Genomic DNA, 9,610 nt, shown 5'->3' with positions numbered 1-9,610 from the left:
CCGATACCAACAGCAGCAGCTTTCACCCTCTTCACTGCTGCCTAACTATCAAATGTTCCTGTGATGGACAGCAATGGTTCTCTGTTCATCGCACACACACACACACACACACACAACTCTGTCACACATTCATGAGTCAGAGATAATGCCAATGTTCTACTGTTTGTATGACCCACAATGCACTAAAATAATAATCATAAAGGAAGATTAAAAAGGAATGGAGAGAAATGAAAGAGAGGAAGAGATAGACATAAATAAAAGTGAGTGTTGAATATCCCAGAGAAATGCATTAAAAATAAGTGTTTGTAATTTGCATACTAGGGAAAATAGTGTAATAATGATAGAAGTCAAGTAATAATAGTGTGTGTCTGATACCAACCACACACTGGAAAAATAAATGAATAAACAGATCAATAATAAGTTCCTGGTATTCCACGTTGAAAATAATAATAATAAAGTAAAGGAAGGAAAAGGAAGGGGAAAATAGAGCTTCACTTAATACAACAATGAGGAAAGAAAAATTGATTCCTTAAAATCAAACCATAATAGAGAAATAAATATAATAGAAATGAATAAATAAATAGAATAAATGCTTCCCTTGAACAAAATAAAAAAAGGAAAGGAGAGAAAAATACAACCTTTTAAAAGAAAGACAATGAACACTTGATACTTGAAAAAAAGAAAAAGGAAAAAAAAGGAGAAACAACATTTACTATAAAAACATTAATAACAATACTTCCTTGAATAGTCATAAAATATACCCTCTAAAGAAACAGAAGACAAAATTTTAATACGTCCTTTGAAAAAAATAAATTTAAAAAATTCCCTAAAAGTTAGCATAGCCATAACACACACATCTTTGGAGTGAGGAAGGAAAGTTACCACCAGCACACTGACAGACAACACTACACCTTGCCTGAGTCTCCCTCTCCAGTGTGTGTGCTGGCCTGACCCGAGGGAGGCACACTGAAGAGGAAAGAGAACAGAAAAAAGAGGAGAGAGGGGAAGGAGGAAAGAAAAGATGAGAAGGGAAGGAGGAAAGCTAAAAGAAGAGAGGAAAAAGAAAAGTCCCTCTCTTTTTCCTCTATGCCAAATCAACACACCTATAAAGAAACACTTAGACAAAAATAATAAAAAATAAAATAAAAATAATTACTTCATATCACATGAAACCTTCCCTCTCCCTCTTAGCCAAACACATAAAAAAACACCCTTATAAACAAAATAATGAAAAAAAAAAACACTAAATCGAACAAAATAAATAAATAAATACTTCATACCACATCAAACTTTCTCTCTTTCTTCTTCCTCAAGGCCAAATACACACACACACACACACACACAAAACGACCCTTACAGTGACAGAGTGAAGTGAGGCGAGTGGTCCCTGCCCCCCACACACCACCAGTGACCAGGCAGCAGATACAGGTACTAATTAGGAAGCAGTCAACAGCAACACATGGAAGGAAGGAAGGAAGGTCAGGTTAGGTTAGGCCAGGTTAGTTAAGGTCACCTGGATGTAAACACAGACGGATGATGTATGTCGGTTTGTTTGTTTGTCGTTGAGTGAGTGAGTAAGGTTGGTGACTAAGATGAAATAATTGAAGACGAGAGAGAGAGAGAGAGAGAGCTATGCAATGAATAAGCCCAAAAACAAGAAAACATAACTAGAAAAGAAAAACAGGCAGAGGGAAAAGAAATAAAACAAAAAATGATGAATAATGACAGACAGATAAAGAAAAAGAACAGAACCTTAAAAAAAAAAATAGCAATGATAACGATGTAATAATAGTAGTAGTAGTAGTAGTTGTAATATATGCACATCATCCAACGCATTAGACAATAGAAAATAATTGGTAGAGTTTGGTAGAGTAAAAATGGTAAAAAACTTTCAATCACTCTCCCGTTACTGTCTGTCACACACCACCAGGGAGGTTCACACGCCACTTTACAAAAAACATACTAAAAAAACTGATTCTCCATTTACAATATACACTTTTTTTTAACATTTCAAGACATTTTTTTTCCTCTCCAATTAATTAGTTTGTTATGTTTTGCTTCCTTTTCTTTTTTTCTCTCCGTGTTTCGTTTTACTTATTCTAATTTTCTTACGTATTGTTTATTTCCAGTATTGTAAATCTCCAAGTTGTTTTTTATAATATACAAACATTTTCATTTTATTTAGATGTCAATTTTTTTTTTTATTCCTGTCTTTTTTCTTTACATTTTGTTTCATATATGTCTTAATTTTCCATACATTCCAGTTTGTTTCTCCGTTCTTCCACACTTTATGTTTCTGAGTAAAGCTTTTATTGTCTATGTTTTGTTTCATCTATGCCTTAACTCTAATGCTGCAGTCTGTTACTGGTTTACCACATTTCAAGTTTCTGGATTTGTTTAGCTTTCTATGTTTGGGTTCATGTTTTATTCCCTGTGGTTCATCTCAGCTTGTCACCAGTGTGTGTCTGTCACCAACACCAATGCCACCACCACCACTCTCTGCCAGGCCGGTGCACCACCACCAAGGCCGGCCGTGTCTGTGAGGCACCTCACCCACCACTCACCACCACACCACACCAAGGGCAGCCGCCGCCACGCCGCCGCTGTGTCCCCAGCCACAGTAGCACCATTGGAAGGACCATCCCACTGTCACCACAACTCGCCGCTCCTTAATGCTACCATCAACTTCTCGGACATCAATAAGAACATTAAGAAATATAAATTCATATTCAAATGGAAATACCAAAGCAACCGACTGACTGACTGACTGACTGACTTTTCAAGCCATGGAAGCAGCAACAGCAGCTGGCCCCAGTCAGACTGCAGGTGGGGGCAGGATGGGGCAGGACAGGGCAGGGTGGGACAGGGGAGGGAAGGGGGCGAGGCTGGGTGCTGTACCCTGGGGACTAACAAGAGGGCTATGGGCTGGGCTGTCATTGCCGGGAGCTGAGGTGGGTGGAATCGAGCGCTTGGGCGGGGGGTGGGGGGCGCTTCCTCCCGGGCATGGTCTGGGCTGCCCGGGTGGGGTCCTCTGTGCTATGGGGGCGGGAGGGCTGCAAGGTGTGGCTGTGGCCCCGGCTGGGCCGGTCCTCCCCCTGGGCTGCCCCAGGGTGCAGGCCATGGGGGGAGAGGTTCTCGTACAGGCTGCCATAGTGCTCCTGTATCCAGGCCCCCACATTGCGCTCCGCCTCTGAGGGCAGGATGGGGTCCCGGAAGCCCAGCACCTCATGGGGCATCTTGTCAAAGTCCTTGCACTTCTGCGCCACCTGCCACTTCTTCTGCATCACCCGCTGCAAGTTGTTCAGGAAGGACCGCGGCGTCACCTTGTTGCCGGGGCTGTCCAGGCGTCCCGGGTTGCTCAGGCGGGTGGAGTCTGAGCGGCGGGGCAGTGGGGGCCGCCCAGTGGGGGACTCTGGGGCAGGGGGGATGTTCTGCACGTCGTCCAGGAAGGTGATGCGCTTCACCTTCTTCTGTGGACTCTTCTGTGGTTGGGCATACACCGGCTGGTGGGGTGGGGGTGGGCGGGGTCTGGTGGGGTGGAGGAGGAGGGTAGGGTGTCTGGTGGGGTGGAGGTGGTGGGTGTGGTGGTGGTGGTGTTTGGTGTGGTGGTGGTGGTGGGTGTTGTGGAGGGTGTGGTGGGGTGTGGGCATAGATTGGTTGATGTGGGGATGCTGTGGGTGTGGGGCCTTTGTGGGGTGTCTGGTGGGCGGGGTGTTGGTGGGGTGGTGGGAGAGGAGAGTCAGGATGCCAGCCACCGTTGAGAGTGGCAGCATGGGGAGGAGGGTGAGGAGGGTGAGGGGGTGAGGTGGGAGCGAGGGGATGGGTAGAGGCGGTGTGGGCACGGAGCTCGGCCAGGAAGGGTGGGAGGCATAGGCTGGGAGTCCCGGAATCCCTGCGGGGCTTGGGGGCCACGCTGGGAGGGCTGACAGCCTGATACACGGGACCCCACACCCTTGGGCTTGGGTGGGGAGGGGCAGGCCATGGGGAGGGTGTGGTGCACCGGGATGGGGTGGAAGGCTGGCATGGGGAGGTGGGGTGGCGGGAGGTTGCCTTGGGTGGACTAGATGGTTTTGGTGGGCTGGGAGGGGAGGGGGCAGGGAGGTCATGCTGGCCATCATGAGGTCACTGGGGTTAATGGGGGAGGAGGCCTCATCAGGGGTGGGGAAGAGTTGAGGCTAAGGGTGGAGGCCAGGAGCTCCGGGGAGGGGAGGAGGGTCTCAACAGCACCTCCGTCAGCTCAGGGGTGGAGGGGAGGGAGGAGTCTACTTCATCATCCCTGGGTGTGACAGAGGTGGTGGAGGCAGTTCTGCCCTGCGAGGCTCGGCGTCTCAGTGTGCTCACCTCCTCTGAAAGAGAGCGCCGCACACTCTGCCTGACGGCCGAGCCTCGCGCCTCCCACCTCCTCCCCTCCACCTCCTTGACCAGCAGGCGTGTGGTGGAGGTGAGGGCAGCTTGGGGTTGTTAGGCGGCTTGCGCTTGATGGTGCCCTGTGGTGGGAACTCCGCCTCGAACCCCTGCTCCCCTGTCGGCGTGCCCGCCCACGAGCGCTCACTCAGACACCCGCTAGAGCTGCTGGAGGAGCCGCTGTGAGGGCCATCCGTTCGCCGGCCCAGCGTGTTCACCGGCGTGTCCTGCGACGACGAGCCGGCCGAGGAGGACGCGTCGTCATCGCCGTCCGCCAGGCTGGGGGCCAGGCAGGAGTCTAGGGAGCGGGACTCAGATGACGGTGTGGTGGCCTGGGAGGTGCCGTGTGACCCACCCCCTCCCCCTCCACCTGGCCCAGCCCCACCCCGCCCCGCCAGCCATGGACGCAATGCTGAAGGAGCGAGAGGACGCCAGCATGTCGATGTCCTCCTGGGCCAAGTCTTCCACCAGCGCACGGTAGTTCTCCAGCAGCCGCCGCCCACTCTGTAGACACACACACACACACCTCAATAAGTAATGCACTCACAAACACACATGTACCTTAAGAAGTATTTAAACACACACACACACACTCATTTCTCATCTGGGTCCTCTTTTACTACCAACACCAGATCTATTTAATAACAATTATTCTAAGTTCTAATAATCCAACCTGTCCTCTATCTCAACTGTCTATCAACTGTCTGTCACCTCTTACTTCTAAACTCAAACCTGCTTCTCTTGCAATCCAATATTTCAATCTCTGCCTTCCATCTTTCAATCTTTTCCTCTTCCTCTCACTGTGATTATATCTTGGCTGTTTCAATCTTACAAATCACTCACCACTACTCTCTCTCTCTCTCTCTCTCTCTCTCTCTCTCTCTCTCTCTCTCTCTCTCTCTCTCTCTCTCATCCTGATGTTTTATTGAAGTTTAGTTTAGGAGATTTTTGGGCATGAAATATTTTCCTAGTATTTCTTTTCATCTCTCTCTCTCTCCCCAGCCTCACCTTAGCAATTCTGATGCCCATGACCCACTGTGAAAGAGTCTCGGGATCCTCAGAGCACAGGTACTTGATATACTTGCTGCTCTTGGCCTGGAGGTGTGGGTGTTTGATGGCAAAGCACCAGTCTGTGGGCGCCTTGTACTTCTTCTTCCACCCCACGCCGTAGTACACCTGTAGGCAGAGGAGAGTCAGGAATGGAGACACAGCATTGCACGATGATACAAGATAAGGTTAAAATGAAGGTGAAAGGAAATGGAATGGAAAAAATTAAGGAGACGTTAAGTCATGTTGATATGTTGAATGAAGTAAGGTGAGGAGTAAAGCACACGCACACACACACACACACACACACACACACACACAGCCCGGTAGCTCAGTGGTTAGAGCGCTGGCTTCACAAGCCAGAGGACCGGGGTTCGATTCCCCGGCTGGGTGGAGATATTTGGGTGTGTCTCCTTTCACGTGTAGGTGCTGTTCACCTAGCAGTGAGTAGGTACGGGATGTAAATCGAGGAGTTGTGTCCTGGTGTGTGATGTGTGCCTGGTCTCAGGCCTATCCGAAGATCGGAAACAATGAGCTCTGAGCTCATTCCATAGGGTAACGTCTGGCTGTCTCGTCAGAGACTGCAGCAGATCAAACAGTGAATTACACACACACACACACACACACACACACACACACACACACACACACACACACACACACACACACCTACTCTTCTCTAAACACACATCCACTTTGCTGTACATAAACACACACACAGATCTACTCTCCTACACACACACACACACACACAAAGGCACACAGACCTGATTGACTTCCAAGGTGGTGAGGCAGACGAGGTCCTTGGAGCAGCGAGAGGACTTCCCCTTGGGGCAGTAGTACAGGCCAGACGCCCTCAACACAAAGTAGTACTTCTTCCATACCTTCTTCCCCTCCGACTTGAGGAACAGATGCCCCTCCACCTCCGGCACTCCCACCCCTGTGCTGGAGAAGAATTCCTGCCGGTGGAGCAAAGGTGGAATGAGTGGAGAGGAAACTGTGAAAGCTCAGTGGAGAAATTAAATCAAAGAAAAAGTTTTGGGGACAGAAAAAGAAAGATCCAGTATTCCTTTAAAGATGACCAAAAACTGAGAACTGGAAAAAGATACAAAACAACAATAACAGCAATAATAATAATAATTAAAAAGTAAGAATACAGACCATCTCACAAACTTATTGAAATATCTAGCACATTATAAAACACAAAGAACAAAACTTAAATTCACCTAACCGAAAAATTAATGTATAAATAAATAAAAATGAATGAATGAATAGATACATATGAAGATAAAGAAAAATAGAAAAAAAAAAAAATCTAGACCTCATACATTATTGAAAGACCCCAACACAACACAAAACATGACCTTAGAAGAAAAAGAAAGAAAATCAATCAAATAAGCGAATAAATAAAAGTCCATAATGAAAACAAAAAAAAAAAGAAAAAGTTTAACACAAAACTCCACTCAAAAAAAAAAAAAAAAAAAAAAAATAAAAAAAATAAAGAAAAAGAAAAAACAAAATCAATCAAAACAAACATACAGACCAAAAAGTAACCCAAGAAACCCAAAGTCTAAACCAGAACATCAACACCATCCTCCCACCACCACCACCACCACCACCACCACTTGCCTCCAACACCATCCTCCCACCACCACCACCACCACCACTTGCCTCCACCAGAGTATTCCTGCCCTCGTCATCCAGGTCCGAGTTCTTCTCCGAGGACGAGCCAATGAGGATGTAGTGTTCGGGTCGCAGGAAGAGGTCGTACTTGTCGGGTCGCTCCGAGAAAAGCAGCTTGTTTTTGCTGTCCCTCGTCCACAGCAGCAGGTTTTCCACCAACATCTCGTCGTCCTCGTAGATGCGCTCTGTGGGGAGGGGCACGGTTAGAGTGAGGTGAGGTGAGGTTAGCCACATCACACATTATAATCCTGCCATCAAACCACACACCATAACACCCAACATACCACTAACACCACACACCACAAACACACTGCTACCATCCACCAGCACACAGGGTACCCTCACAACACACCATAACACCAAAAAACACCACTACCACACACCACCACCAATACACTACTACCATGCACATCACCACCATCATCACCAGCACTCTGCCACAACACACATCGCCACCAGTACACCACATACCATCACCAACAACACAATACACCACACCAGCACACTGCTACCATACACCATAACACCACTACTATTAATACCACCACACACCACCACCAATAAACTACTATCACACACCACACACAACATACCACAACACCACTACCACCACCACTCTGTTACTAACACATCACCACTATCATCAAACACCACCTGTCCAGTCCACACCACAATAAACTATCACACTATAACACCAACACATCCACCACAACACACAACACACACCACCACCACCACCTCACTCATATAAGGATATCTGGTGAATTCCTGTTATCCATCACTAGAGCTTTACAACTAACCTCTTAAATTACCACCACAGTCACAGAAACACCTCTCTCGACAAATAATATCCTTGTTAATCCTTCAGTACCATGACCCGTTTCCATAGTCATTCTGGTGACTATTTGGTGACTTTCTACACCTTCAGAAACTATGTGAGGGATTAGAATAGTGAAGACTGTGGCCATTAATCTTTCTGACCTCCATAGACCCTTCCTAACGTCAATGAAATGGTCTAATCGTACACAAATCTTAAGGTAAAAATGTGTCCCAGTACTGAAGAGAACAATCAATCAATGAAAAATAAAACACACACACACACACACACACACAAAGAAAGAGAGAGAGAGATTATTTCTGCAACTCACCCATGTAAAGATCGGGAATATGCTCCACCATGGCCCACTTTGGATCCATTCTGACGTGGTTCTTGTCGGCCAGAAGTCGCGTCACATGCACAACTGTCATCTTCTCGTCCACCAGCAGGGACTTTGTGGAGCCGTCCGAGGTAAACGCCTTAATGAACAGCTTCTTCACATTGGCCTCCTTGATCTTCTCCAGGGCCATCTTGATCTTCTCTGCCTTCAGTTTGGCCGCCTGCTCCACCTGTGAGGGCCACATGGAGGGAGTGGGTTAGGTTGTTTGGTTGTCTTTATTTTTATCTATTTCAGAGTCTGTTGGTTATATTTTTGTTTTATTTACAAGAATGACTGAAATAAATTTGGCTTGTTTTCATGTATTCTGGAATCTATTGTTTTTTTATTGTTTTTTTTTTATTTATTATTATTATTATTATTATTATTTTTTTTTTTTTTTTTTTTTTTTGCTTAATCAACAAGAGTGGGTAAAGTAAGGTATCTTTCTATGGGTTGTTTTCATCTATTTCAATGTCTTTTTATTATTATATTTTTATTATATATATATATATATATATATATATATATATATATATATATATATATATATATATATATATATATATATATATATATATTTACAAGAGTGGGTGAAATAAATTGCCTGTCTTATCATTTTTAATAATTGTTGAGTTATTTTCTTCTATTTCAATGTCTAAGTTTATTGTCTTGTATAATTTACAAGAGTGGGTGAAGTAAATTGTCTTATGTTGTCTTTCTCAGGATTGTTTTGATCTATTTCAATGTTTATATGTTGTTTTGCCTTGATTTTCTAGAAATGGCTGAAAATAAACTGTCCGTCTTATCTTTTTACTAATTGCTTGGGCTAATTTTCATTTTTATTATTTTTTTTTTACAAGTGTGGATGAAATAAATTGTCTGTTTTTATCTATCTCAATTGTCAGAGTAGCTTTCATCTCTCAATGTAAGTATACTTTTCTTTTATTTTCAAAAGTGACCGAAAAAAATTACGTTTCTGAGTGTCTGAGTGTTTGTGGTATCTTTCTAATTAATAAGAGATAGTTTTCACCTGTTTCAATATCTACAGGTCAATTTTTTGCTTCATAATTCAAGAGTGACCGAAATAAATTACGTGTGATCTTTTTTACTAACCTTGTGAATCTATCTTGACCTTGTGAATCACCAAGCACTCAAATTCAGTATTAAGTTTGTGTCACTGGTGGGAAATAGAGAAACATACTGAACCAATCAAGAACAATGGAAATAAAAACATTACTCCAAAAAATATGAACAAAACAAGCCAAACAATGTTACTTCAA

The 9,610-nt window shown here is 44.7% G+C and overlaps 1 pseudogene; it reads right to left on the bottom strand.

Annotated features, from left to right (window-relative positions):
- Positions 1-1,976: 1,976 nt before the first annotated feature.
- LOC123502266 lies at positions 1,977-8,672 on the bottom strand (annotated as a pseudogene).
- Between the last annotated feature and the right edge of the window lie 938 nt (positions 8,673-9,610).

This window comes from Portunus trituberculatus, chromosome 11 (assembly GCF_017591435.1).
Source record: "Portunus trituberculatus isolate SZX2019 chromosome 11, ASM1759143v1, whole genome shotgun sequence".
In the NCBI taxonomy this organism is placed as follows: Eukaryota; Metazoa; Arthropoda; class Malacostraca; order Decapoda; family Portunidae; genus Portunus; species Portunus trituberculatus.
The sequence above is the reverse complement of the archived record's forward strand: the minus strand, read 5'-3'. Positions and strand labels throughout refer to the sequence as shown.